Source organism: Aegilops tauschii, chromosome 6 (assembly GCF_002575655.3).
Source record: "Aegilops tauschii subsp. strangulata cultivar AL8/78 chromosome 6, Aet v6.0, whole genome shotgun sequence".
NCBI lineage: Eukaryota > Viridiplantae > Streptophyta > Magnoliopsida > Poales > Poaceae > Aegilops > Aegilops tauschii.
In genome coordinates this window covers 20,043,573-20,056,155 of record NC_053040.3, presented here as the reverse complement: position 1 = coordinate 20,056,155, position 12,583 = coordinate 20,043,573, and positions in this window count along the sequence as shown.

The following is a 12,583-nucleotide window of genomic DNA, read 5'->3' as shown; positions in this document are numbered from 1 at the left end:
ACTGTCATGTGATGATGACACAGATACTACCTGTTGCCCTTAGAGGGATAATGGACAAGCACGTCCGTGACACGCTTATTGGTCTCTGCAACTTTTTCGACGTCATCTCTTGAAAGTCGATCAGTGTGGAGCAGCTCCGAAGGCTACAGGAAGAGATCGTTGTGATACTAAATGAGCTTGAGATGTACTTCCCGCCCGCGTTCTTTGACGTGATGGTGCATCTGTGTGTCCATATTGTGGATGACATCCCGCCGTCATTTCTGCACAACATGATGCCGTTTTGAGAGGATGAATGGGATCATCAAAGGATTCGTTCGTAACATGGCCCATCCGGATGGAAGCATCGTCCAGGGCTATCTGACACAAGAGTGCATCTCTTGCTGCGATAATTTTCTATATAGCGCAGACCAGCCGCCTGGTGTTAGTGTTGGTTTGCCCGTTAACAAGCAAGATGGGAGGCTCGAAGGAGAAGGTCACTCCAATAGTCGCAGGGAACTGCATGTGGCATACTCAGATCGATGCAGCGACTTTGATAGAGCAAACTTGGTAGTGCTACAACACCTAGACGAGGTAGATCCTTTCGTGGCACTGCACAAAGAAATTATTTCAAAGAAGTATCGTGACCGGGGGGTATGCAGGACGGACGCCGAAGTTACTAGAGAGCACAACTCCACTTTCCTACATTGGTTCAGAGAGCATATTATTGCTAATCCCCTGGAAGAGGGCTCTAAGGATGGATTGCTCATATATGCCTTAGCACATGGCCCCTCGCCAAACGTCATAACCTATCAGCCATACGATATCAACGGATACACGTTCTACACAGAGGCCAAAGATATGGACAGTGATGATCAGAACTCAGTGGTGACGAGGGAATGCATGACCGGCAGCGACAACGGCGCAACTGAAAGATTTTACGGAAGGGTCGAGGAGATCTGGGAGCTTGACTACTCTGGACTGCACAGCACGACGATGTTCCTTGTGAGATGGGCTAAGAATGTCGAAAGAGAAAACCGGAATTTCACTACCATGACTATACCCGACGCCAAGAGCGCTACTGTGAACGCTATCGCAAAAAACAAGCCATGGGTACACGCTAAGCACGTGACACAATGCTTCTTCATAACCGACCCGCGCAATCCCAGCCGTGTTGTCATGAGGAGAGGCAAAAGGAACATCATTGGAATGGAATCGCCAACGAGGAAGACTACGATCAGTACGGCAACCCAATGAGGGAAGATGACGATGATGATGACGTATACATCAAAAGAAGAATCAATATTACATTACCTAAGAAAAATCGTACTCCATGGAAAAGGCAAAGTCACAATGAGGGGCATTGGTCCCGGTTCGTCCGGACCCTTTGGTCCCGGTTGGTGGGACAAACCGGGACCAATGGGCCACGCTCCTGGCCCACAGCCCTTTAGTCCCGGTTCATACCAGAAACCGGGACTAAAGGGCTGGTCCTAGTTGCGGCCAGTGTTTAGTCCCACCTCGCCAACCGAAGGGCGCTCACAGTAGTTTATAAGCCCGTCGCTCTCTGCCTTGTTCAGCTCCTCTCAAAGTGAAAATAGATGCCCGTATACAGGGAATTTGACCTAAATTCACAGTAAATTTATTTGAATTCATAGAAATTTATTATGAATTTAGGTTGAATTTTCTCTATAGGCGCATCTATGTTCATTTTTTATAGTAAATAAATAAATAAACCTTAATAAAATAAATAAAAATAAATAAACCTTAATAAAATAAAATAGAATAAACTATAGTAACTAAAATAAATAAACCTTAATAAATTAAATAAAAATAGCAGAAGTAAAATAAATAAAAATAAAATAATTAAAGTAAAATACATAAGTAATTAGAAATAAAATAAATAAGTTTTTTGTTGTAAGTAGAAACAAAACAACACAAATAAAGCAGAAGAGAAAACAAAAAACAGAGAAAAAAAATTAAGCCACCTACTGGGCCGCCACGGCCTGAATACGACTTGAAACCCATCCATGGGCCAGGATTCAGGCCCGCAGAAGGCCCAGTAGGCCCCACAGGCAAAGAAAACGGTTAGGCCCGAAAGCCTGCAGTTGAGAGGAGCTCGAGAGGGTGGGCGCAGCAGCGCTTATAAACCACTCTCGAGCCCTCTCAACTAGCGAGGTGGGACTAAACTTTTGACGTGGGGCAGCACAAGGCCTTTGGTCCCGGTTGGTGCCACCAACCGGGACTAAAGGGGGTCATTGGTCCCGGTTCGTGGCACCAACCGGGACCAAAGGCCTTTAGTCCCGGTTGGTGCCACGAACCGGGACCAATGAGTTCCCTATATATACCCCATCGCCACAGCAGAGCCCTCCACAGTGCTCTGTTTTTTCTGGCCGGCGAGGGGAGGGCATTTGGGTGCTCTAGCTCACCTCCTATGCACATGAGGTGTTTGATGAAATGTCTGAGCCACACTAGTTAATCTTTCTCCTCTCGAAACTCGACCTTCGAGCTCCATTTTCCCCGAGATTTGTCTAGGTTTAGCGGTCCGTCACGTCCCGTCCCCGTCTTCACCGCCGTCGATCGCCCACGCCAATCTCGTCGCCAGCACCACCGTGGTGAGCCTCTTGTTCTTATCTTCTTTCTGAAAGGAAAAAATTCTTACTTTAGATAGATACTTGTCTAATTTTTTTACTTTTATTATTCCTTCTTATTACATAGTGCGATGGTTTTGGTATCCGCCCCCGTCGGCCCTCGTCTTGTCTATGATTCGGATGTGGTATATATTATCTTTTTATAACTATTTGGTTCATTTATTGTTTATGACAAATATACCGACCAACGTGACATAGATTTTATTTATCTAGGAGGTGGTTGAACCGGAAATTCTAACCGACCCTATTGTCGAGAGGTTAAATTTAGTTGAAGAAGAAAACAATTACTTGAAGGAAAAAATAAAAAAATTGAGGAGGAGAAGATGATATTGGAGTTGCATGTTGCGGATGTCGTCGATGATCACAAGATCAAGATGGATGCAATGCGCTTGAAGATTAGAAAGATTAGAAAATATGCCATTCATACCGAGGCTTGGTATCATTATGTCGTTGGATCAATTGTTACCTTGGTTGCGATTATGATCGCATTTGTTTTCGCATTGAAATGTTTTACATAGTTTCAATGTATGGTTTAATGAATTAGATGCTCTGGAGAGCTATATATATGTTGTTAGATGAGAACTATGTATGTACTTTGTTTTAATGTGATGATGAACTTCTATTAATTTGGTCACTTAATTATCTATTCATGATGTTCTGTAATGGTTTTTGACACACTTAATTATATATAATGCACGTAGATGAACCGGCAATGGATGTACGGTGACAAACACACCTCCGAGTACATTAAGGGCGTGCATGATTTTCTCGAAGTGGCTGAGGGAAACAAGCAGAATGGTTTTATGTGTTGTCCATGCCCTATATGTGGGAATACGAAGTCTTACTCTGACCGGAAAATCCTTCACACCCACCTGCTTTACAAGGGTTTCATGCCACACTATAATGTTTGGACGAGGCACAGAGAAATAGGGGTTATGATGGAAGACGGCGAAGAAGAAGAGGACGATGACAACTATGTGCCCCCTGAATACAGTGATGTTGCAATGGGGGAAGCTGCTGAAGATCAAGAGGAACCAGACGATGTGCCCAATGATGCTGCAGGGGGGGAGCTGTTGAAGATCAAAGAGGAACCAGTGCCCGATGATGATGATCTCCGCCGGGTCATTGTTGATGCAAGGACGCAATGCGAAAGTCAAAAGGAGAAGCTGAAGTTCGATTGCATGTTAGAGGATCACAAAAAAGGGTTGTACCCCAATTGCGAAGATGGCAACACAAAGCTCGGTACCGTACTGGAATTGCTGCAGTGGAAGGCAGAGAATGCTGTGCCTAACAAAGGATTTGAGAAGCTATTGAAAATATTGAAGAAGAAGCTTCCAAAGGATAATGAATTGCCCGACAGTACATACGCAGCAAAGAAGGTCGTATGCCCTCTAGGATTGGAGGTGCAGAAGATACATGCATGCCCTAATGACTGCATCCTCTACCGCGGTGCGTACAAGGATCTGAACGCATGCCCGGTATGCGGTGCATTGCGGTATAAGATCAGACGAGATGACCCTGGTGATGTTGACGGCGAGCCCCCCAAGAAGAGGGTTCCTGCGAAGGTGATGTGGTATGCTCCTATAATACCACGGTTGAAACGTCTGTTCAGAAACGAAGAGCATGCCAAGTTGATGCGATGGCACTGTGAGGACCGTAAGAAAGACGGGAAGTTGAGATCACCCGCTGACGTGTCGCAGTGGAAAAAAATCGAGAGAAAGTACTGGGCTGAGTTTGCAGCTGACCCAAGGAACGTATGGTTTGGTTTAAGCGCGGATGGCATTAATCCTTTCGGGGAGCAGAGCAGCAATCACAGCACCTGGCCCGTGAATCTATGTATGTATAACGTTCCTCCTTGGATGTGCATGAAGCGGAAGTTCATTATGATGCCAGTTCTCATCCAAGGCCCTAAGCAACCCGGCAACGACATTGATGTGTACCTAAGGCCATTAGTTGAAGAACTTTTACTGCTGTGGAATGGAAATGATGTACGTATGTGGGATGAGCACAAACAGGAGGAATTTAACCTGCACGCGTTGCTGTTTGTAACCATCAACGATTGGCCCACTCTTAGTAACCTTTCAGGACAGACAAACAAGGGATACCACGCATGCACGCATTGTTTAGATGACACTGAAAGTATATACCTAGACAAATGCAGGAAGAATGTGTACCTGGGCCATCGTCGATTTCTTCCGACCAACCATCAATGTCGAAAGAAAGGAAATCATTTCAAAGGCGAGGCAGATCACCGGAAGAAGCCCGCCATGCGTACCGGTGATCACGTACTTGCTATGGTCAATGATTTACACGTAATCTTTGGAAAGGGTCCCGGCGGACTAGCTGTTCCGAATGACGCTGAGGGACACGCACCCATGTGGAAGAAGAAATCTATATTTTGGGAGCTACCGTACTGGAAAGAGCTAGAGGCCCGCTCTTCAATCGACGTGATGCACGTGACGAAGAACCTTTGTGTGAACCTGCTAGGCTTCTTGGGCGTGTATGGGAAAACAAAAGATATACCTGAGGCACGGGAGGACCTCCAACGTTTGCACGAAAAAGACGGCATGCCTCCGAAGCAGTATGAAGGTCCTGCCAGCTACGCTCTTACGAAAGAAGAGAAAGAAATCTTCTTTGAATGCCTGCTCAGTATGAAGGTCCCGACTGGCTTCTCGTCGAATATAAAGGGAATAATAAATATGCCAGAGAAAAAGTTCCAGAACCTAAAGTCTCATGACTGCCACGTGATGATGACGCAACTGCTTCCGGTTGCATTGAGGGGGCTTCTACCAGAAAACGTCTGATTAGCCATTGTGAAGCTATGTGCATTCCTCAATGCAATCTCTCAGAAGGTGATTGATCCAGAAATCATACCAAGGCTAAGGCGTGATGTGGCGCAATGTCTTGTCAGTTTCGAGCTGGTGTTCCCACCATCTTTCTTCAATATCATGACGCACGTGCTTGTTCATCTAGTCGACGAGATTGTCAATCTGGGGCCCGTATTTCTACACAATATGTTCCCCTTTGAGAGGTTCATGGGAGTCCTAAAGAAATATTTCCGTAACCGCGCTAGGCCAGAAGGAAGCATCTCCATGGGCCATCAAACAGAGGATGTCATTGGGTTTTGTGTTGACTTCATTCCTGGCCTTAAGAAGATAGGTCTCCCTAAATCGCAGTATGAGGGGAGATTGACTGGAAAAGGCACGCTTGGAGGGGACTCAATAATATGCAGGGACGGATATTCTTGGTCTTAAGCACACTACACAGTTCCACACAACTCTACCTTGGTGACCCCGTATGTCGATGAACACAAGAACAGTCTGCGCTCCAAACACCCGGAGCAGTGTGACGACTGGATTACATGTGAACACATCAGGACTTTCAGCAGTTGGTTGAAACACGTCTCAGAGGAGACACCACTGTTTGTGATGAGTTGTACTCGTTGTCCAGGGGACCATCTTCGACTGTATTGATTTACAAAGGATACGAGATAAATGGGAATACATTTTACACGATCGCCCAAGATCAAATGAGCACCAACCAAAACAGCGGTGTCCGCTTTGATGCAGCAACCGAGAGGGGAAAGGACACATATTATGGTTACATAATGGACATATGGGAACTTGACTACGGACATGATTTTAAGGTCCCTTTGTTTAAGTGCAAATGGGTCAATCTGTCATGAGGCGGGGTACAGGTAGACCCATAGTACGGAATGACAACAGTGGATGTGAACAATCTTGGGTACACTGACGAACCGTTCGTCCTAGCCAATGATGTGGCACAGGTTATCTATGTGAAGGACATGTCTACCAGACCGAGAAAAAGAAAAGATAAGGAAGCGAATATATCATACGATGAGCCAAAGCGCCACATAGTTCTTTTAGGAAAAAGGCACATTGTGGGAGTGGAGGGCAAGACAGACATGTCTGAAGATTATGAAAAGTTTCATGAAATTCCTCCCTTCAAAGTCAAGGCTGACCCAAGCATCCTGATAAACGATGAAGATTATCCATGGTTACAGCGCAATAAGCAAATGACACAAGCGAAGAAAAAGTGAAGACTTTCTCCCGCAACTATTATCATGATACCATGCCAACTTTGTAACAGACGAGTATGATACCATTGTCTGTTTTGTACACGAAGTGCACCTAGTTTTTGCCGTAACCCTCTCAACTTTCTTGCACATGCTATGTGGATGATATGATGATACCATGCCAACTTTCAACCTTTTCAGAGTTCATTTGAAATGCTCTTCAATTTTAGGGGCTTATAGCTCAAAATAATTAGTAAATGCATGAAAAATAACAGGCCAAAAATTAAAAATTATGCCACCTACTGGGCCACCACGGCCTGAGAGGAGCTCGACAGCTCAGGCGCACCGCACCTTATAAACAGGTGCGGCTCTCTCTCAGCTAGCGAGGTGGGACTAAACTCCCACCACCACGCCGCTGTGCAAGGCCATTGGTCCCGGTTGGTGGCACGAACCGGGACCAATTCCACCCTTTGGTCCCGGTTGGTGCCACGAACCGGTACTAATGAGGCTGTGGCCCCACGAGCACCTTTAGTACCGGTTGGTGGGACGAACCGGTACTAGAGTTTCTTACTAAGCAGTTTTTTAGTCCCACCTCGCTAGCTGAGAGGCACTAGGAGCGGTTTATAAGCCCTGAGTGCAGAGACGATGAAGAAGAGGCGCAATGCTCACCTTCACGTTGCTTAGTTTCAAGCCTTTAGGAATAAGGTAGACTGCATGGAGCTATGTGCAGTGCAGTCTACACTATTCCGAAAGGCTTGAAGCTAATCAACGAGCATTGCGCCTCTTTTTTATTTTTAATAACTTATTACAACTCCGGACTTCTTGTGTTACGACAAAATAAAATAAACTTTAATAAAATTTATGAAACTAAAATTAACAAAGTATTTTATGTTCAAAACATTATAAGAAACCTCTAGTATTATTGAAACTAAAATCATATAAAATTGATGCAACTAAAATTATTGAAGTATTTTCTGTTCAAAATCATTAAAAGCAAAAAGAACTTTCATAAAGAACTTTTTTTGATAGAAACTTTAATAGCAAAAAGAATTACCATAAAGTAAAATAAATAAGTAATTAGAAACAAAATAAAATAAAATAAATAAGTTTTTTGTTGTAAGTAGAAACAAAACAAAATAAATAAAGCAAAAAAGAAAACAAAAAAACTAAATACAGCAAAAAGAATTTTCATAAAGAACTTTTTTGATAGAAACTTTAATAGCAAAAAGAATTATCATAAAGTAAAATAAATAAGTAATTAGAAACAAAATAAAATAAAATAAATAAGTTTTTTGTTGTAAGTAGAAACAAAACAGAATAAATAAAGCAAAAAAGAAAACAAAAAACTAAATACAGCAAAAAAAATTGTTGGGGCGCTGCCCGCTGGGCCTTCCAACCCTCGGGTTTGCAAATACAGGCCCAGAAGGGCTAGAAGGCTCAACGGGCAGCGCGCCAAAGTTAGGCCCAGAAGCCTGCTATAGAGAGGAGTTCGAGAGGGGTGCGGCAGTGGGGCTTATAAACCACTGCGCGCCCCTCTCAACTAGCGAGGTGGGACTAAACTCCCACCATGACCCCGCTGTGCAAGGCCTTTGGTCCCGGTTGGTGGCACCAACCGGGACTAAAGGGGTGCTTTGGTACCGGTTCGTGACACCAACCGGAACCAATGCCCCCCTTTAGTCCCGGTTGGTGCCACCAACCGGGACCATAGGCCGCCGCTTCCCGCCCTTTGGGCTGCTGAAAAGAGGCCTTTGGTCCCGGTTGGTGGCACCAACCGGGACTAAAGGGGGGCATTGGTCCCGGTTGGTGCCACGAACCGGTACCAATGCTCTCAGTATATAAGAAAGCACTTCGCGTTTTTCAGATTCATCTCTGCATCAGTTCCCCTGCCCCGACGATGCCGCCAGGCTGCCCGAGCTCGCCCCGTCGACGCCGTCGCCACCCTCTGCTGCCTCGTCGACGCGCAGCCGCCCCTTCCCCGAGCACGCCGCCGGCGGCCCGCCCCGACCACGCCGCGCTCCCCTGCCCCGACCACGTCGTCGTCGCCCCAGCTGCACCGACCACGCCGCCGTCGCCTCTGCCTCGCCCTGCCCCGACCACGCCGCCGACGCCTCTGCCCCTGCCCCGACCACGCCGCCGTCGCCTCTGCCCCTGCCCCGACGCGCCGCCGTCGCCTTGGTCAGGGCCGGCACTGCCCCCTTCCTCCCTGTCTTTTTCTTTGCATTTTTATAAAAATGTATATATGTATGTATATATGTTCTCTGTGTATATATATGTTCATGTATATATGCAAAAGATAGATTTTTAGAGAAGTTAGGATTTTTTTCTGTTCATAGATTTTTTTTGGTGATATTAATTATTGTAGAATATGCAAATGTTTGTATATTCATATGAACAATGTATTAGGCAAAACCTTTAATTTTTTTCGAAATTTTCTATTTGAACATTTTTTTATGAATGAGAGGAAAAAGGAAAATAAGAAAAGGAAGAAAGGAGAAGAAGAGGAGAGGAAGAAGAGGAGAAATAAATAAGAAGAGGAAAAAAGAAGAAAAAGAAGAGGAGAAGAAGAAAGGAATAGAAGAGAAGAAGAAAAAATAGAAAAAATTCTATTTTTTCTTCTTCTCTCCTCTATTCCTTTCTTCTTCTCCTCTTTTTTTTTCTTCTTTTTTTTCTTCGATCTTCTCCTCTATTCCTTTCTTCTTCTCCTCTTTTTTTTCTTCTTCGTTTTCTTATGTTTTATCGGGTCTGTCGTCGTCGATATACCCCTCTCCCGATAACTTCAGCATGAGGGGGGGGGGTCGATATACCCCCTCCCCGATAATATTATTTTCCCATGTACGTTCATTGTCGTTGTCGATATAACCCCCTCCCGATAACTTCAACACGTGGGGGGGGGGGTCGATATACCCCCTCCCCGATAACATTATTTTCCCATGTATGTATGTCGTCGTTGTCGATATATATAACTCCCTCCCAGATAACTTCGACATGATGGACGGTCGATATTTATACCCCCTCTCGACCGTGATAACTTATACCACGGGACACCCCCCGGCCCTCTCGCTCGACCAAAACTCTCGAGGACACCCAAACCCTAGAAAAAACGATGTCGGTCTCCTACCCCCTCCCGCCGCGCCCCTACCCTTGAAGCGTTGCCGAGGCCACCCCAAACCCGGAATAAGCTAGGTCTACGTTTGCACTAATATATCCACCTGCTGTCATGTTTGTGTAATAATTGCCATGTTATAATATTTGCAGAAACAATGGAGCACGGACGAGACGAGGAAGTAGAAGAGGTGTCGGGGGACATAACCTTAGCCGGAGGTGATGTCTTGTCGTATTTTAACGACAATGATGGTCTGGAAGAACAGGGTGAAGAAGCAGGCTACGGTGATCGAAGAGTGGAGGAGGAAAGACATGATTATGATGGCTCCGGTGACCCAATGCTGGTGCAAGAAGGAGCCCGTGGTGACGGCTCCGGTGACCGAACAGAGTCCGGCCAGGTAAATATATTGGTTAAGCCTGTGCTGACTAGCTAATTGATGCATTCATTGTTTTGGTATGTACACACATTAATTAACTCTCGTCTTTCTTCATTTTTCTAGCCCTCCGGATCGAGCACAACTTCGGTAAAGAGACGAGGCCGGAAGAGAAAGTTGCGCTCGGATGAAAGGTTTGAGATCACAGCAATCGCGCGCGACGGCCAACCGAGTGAACCCATCCGGACAAAGGATGCATTTGCTGCTCAGTGCGGGGTTCTAGTTAGGGACAAGATCCCGATCAGCATCCAACAATGGTATAAGCCTAAGAAGGAAAACCCTGAGGTGTCTTATGTCAATGATATGCAGAAAGATGATCTTTGGACTGAGCTGAAGGCAAATTTCACCCTACCGCCAGAGGAGGATCCGGAGAAGCCAGTTAAAGAGCAATTAATCAAGTCTCATGCTCTTAAGAAGATGGCAGACCTATTCAGGAGGTGGAAGAATGAGCTGAAAACGTTTGTCGACAAAGAAGAGACACCAGAATTCATCGGCCGGTATGAGAAGATCAGAGATCACTGGCCCGCATTTGTGGCCCACAAGACATCGGAAAAGAGTAAGAAGATGTTAGCAACAAACAAGAAGAATGCTGCGAAGAAGAAGCTTCACCATCGCACGGGGTCAGGTGGCTACCTCAAAGCCCGGCCTAAGTGGGCCAAGGCTGAGAATGATCTGCTTGAAAAAGGGATCGAACCACAGACAATGAACTGGACAGACCGTTGCCGGACTTGGTTCTTCGGGGCTGGCGGAACCTTGGACCCTGTATCAGGGAGGTGCGTTTGGACGAACGAGCTTTTGAGAATACCAGTCAAGAAGATTCAACAATATATCGATGCAGCGCAGGAAGGGACGTTCGTTCCAGACAGAGAGAACGACGAGCTCACAATGGCCCTCGGGAATCCTGAGCACCCTGGAGGGACACGAGGCATGCCAGGCTCCGTTCCGTGGAAGGCTGGTTTTTCGGACGTGGGCGGTTACAAAAGCCAGGAGAGGAGGGAAAAAGTGGAGCAGATCCAAATTCAGAAGCTGCACGAAAGGGTTCAAGCGCTAGAGGAACGAGACGGCAATCGACATGCCGAAACTACCCCCGAAGCTACACCGCCATCTCAGCAGAGAAGCAGCGTGGCTTCCACCGAGCTACTTCAGCCGGAGCATGTCTTGACGGCTCCTGCTAGCTACCCCGTGGATGCTATCACGGAGTCTCAACATTGCCACCTTATGGCGTAATGGCAGAACTTCAAAGTCAAGGCAGCTGTTGGCTCTGTTTTACCTCCTGAACCCGGCGCAACCTACCACTGCCGGCCGATTCCAGAAGGATATGCTAGGGTGATGGTGGATGAAATAACGGAGGGATTTGAGGACCTCCAGCTTGACCACCCTACCGGTGAAGGGGAGACTCGGCTGGGTTCTGCTCTGAAGACTCCATGCCTATGGCGGAAGGAGCTCATCAACCTTTCGAACTGGACGGCTCCGGCGAGTAAGGGCACTCCGCCTCCTCCTCCGGCGAGTGATCAGGGCACTCAGCCTCCTTCTCCGGCGCGTGGCGGCACTCCGCCTCCTCCTCCGGCGAGTGATCAGGGCACTCAGCCTCCTTCTTTGGCGCGTGGCGGCACTCCGCCTCCTTCTCCGCCTGCGCCGGCGCGCCAGAGCAGCCAGCCTCCTCCTTCTCCGCCTCGTCAGCAAGGGCGGAAGAGACCCGCCGCCGCTCCGGCTGCTCCGGTGCGTCGTAGTCCTTCTCCTCCGCCTCGTAAGCAAGGAAAGAAGACAGCCGCAGCCGCTCCGTCTGCTCTGCCGGCGTCTAGTAGTACAGCTGCCAGAGGCGGGAGGCAATACAGATTTGGTCCTTCTCTGAAGACTCCAGAGAAGTTACCATACGAGAGGACCGAGGAGGAAACCAGGAAGATCGTGCGAGCCGAAGTGACAAACTTCTTTGAAGGGGTGAAAGCAAAGAAACATCCACCTCCGGAGGAGAAGGTAGATCCGGTGAAAGCAAAGCGCACTCTGGCTGCCCTGACAAAACCACCAAAGTCTCCGCCGAGAGGCAACTATGAGCGCATCCTTGCAAAGATATATGCCGAAGAGGAGCGGTCGGGAAGTACTGTCAGTGATCAAAGGTTAAAAGAATGACGAGCTAGGAAAAAAATTGCCCAGCTCGGCGAACAAGCGAACCAATCTTGCCCCCCGCTCAAGGTGTCAAAAGACATTGTCGCTAATGATCCGAGGATGGTGGCCGGTTATAGCAATCTTGGATATTACCTGCCCGACGATGTACATTATGAAATCATGGAGGTGGAAGAACACAAATACCATTATGGGAAGCCTCTCGTCAAAGATGAAAGATCTCTAACAACGATGATGCGAAGATTACATGGTTGGTACATGAAAAC